Consider the following 1,678-nt stretch of genomic DNA (forward strand, 5'->3'; position numbering starts at 1 on the left):
GGAAGCGAGTGGAGATTGACGGGGCGGTTAACACAATCACTGTGCTTGCATCTTGAATTCTCGTTTCTGAGACACAGCACACATCAATGCCAAGCGAGTCCAGTGTGAGTGCAAGAGCAGGTTGTTGTCCTGCTTGCTTCAGAGTGCGAATATTGAACGCGGCCAGGTAGAGTGGGTGTCGAGTCTTGAGTTTCCTGAAGATGTCGGCACCATGTGACGAGCAGATGTTGCACGCATAACCGATGCATGACAAACGGAGTCATCAGTCGTAAGTGCTGGGCCTACAAGGAGAGTTATTAATTAGGTGGGGTGAGAGGGAAGGAAAAGTATGTGAAGGAGAGTGGCCTGTTTTCGCTTCCCCGCCCTGCTGTATGCAGCGAGTAAGGCGACCCGGCTGATGGCGCCACGCGACGGCCGATATGGCATCAGTTTATTTGTGTCTGTGTAATTCATGGTTGTACGTGGGCTGGGATACTGCCAGGGCGCCCACACCTAGACAGGAGGACGATTAGGGTCCTCAACCAAAGCCTTTGGCTCAAAAGCCTAACCGCATTGCAGCGGTGTTTGGCGGGAAATGCAAATGCATTGCCATTTCTACGGAATAAGTCGCCACATGTTCCAACCCCCAACCTGGAGGGCCAGGAGACTGTGTTCGTCAGACCTCTAACCATTGGCCAATCTGATATGAGAGACTCTGTGAGTGTCGTGGGAAACTCTTCAGTATAGCTCAATGGATCGCTGAGGTGCGCAAACCATCACACCACAGTAAGGTCCTCGTGTCAATGTGGAACTCGTGGTAAGAAGCCAGAGGTTTGGTTTGTCTGCCACTCCTGGTGACCACCGTACATGAATAGGTTCGTATTATATTATGTAAGAACAGTACAAGGGAGCGAATTGCGACTGTGTGATATTTCTGGAGAACGAGCCTCAGATGACCATCCTGGACATTATTATGCGCCTGACCACTAGCGATAAGTTTCGTATTTGAATGCAGGGTTGGGGAGCTAAGCTAGCATATCAGCAGTAACTTGACCAAGGTTAGAAACCGAGAGACATGCCAAGAGGGGAAAATTCGTTGGAAGTTTACGTCCGGACGGATATCTTCTTTACGTTAGCACTTTCGAATGCTGCTGGCTGTGGAAATATGAATGTGCAAGAAGGCAGGCTCTTTTTAGGCCAAATTTGGTGGTCGCCCCGGACAGGACTTGAGACACACTGAGATGGTGAAGACCTGATGTAGTTATATGTTAAACACAGACTCTCTCTCGCGCACTAACATCTGAAATAGCCGGCACTGCTCGGCCACTTGATACCTACCCATCGAATGCGATCCAAACACAACAATGTGGCGTCTGGATATAGGTAGCGCGATTCAATCGCTGATTGCCGCTAGTTCTAGAACACCTATGTGGATTCTGATTAGACGTTTGTTCGTCGTTTCTCTGCGTTTTTGTTGACCCGAAGACTGAGCACACACCGCTTCGTTGTCGAAAATATCTCAGCCCCCAATATGAAGTCAACACATCCGTATCACCTATTGGACTAATAATACGTGTTTGATGTCAACATTTACATGAAAGGACAAATTTCAACCATGCAGACCTCTAAAAGTTCCGCTCGTGGAACGGCGCTTTCAACAGAATCAGTGGATTGCTTCTCGAACAATCTGGAACTCCTC

Source organism: Opisthorchis viverrini (genome assembly GCF_000715545.1).
Source record: "Opisthorchis viverrini unplaced genomic scaffold opera_v5_319, whole genome shotgun sequence".
In the NCBI taxonomy this organism is placed as follows: Eukaryota; Metazoa; Platyhelminthes; class Trematoda; order Opisthorchiida; family Opisthorchiidae; genus Opisthorchis; species Opisthorchis viverrini.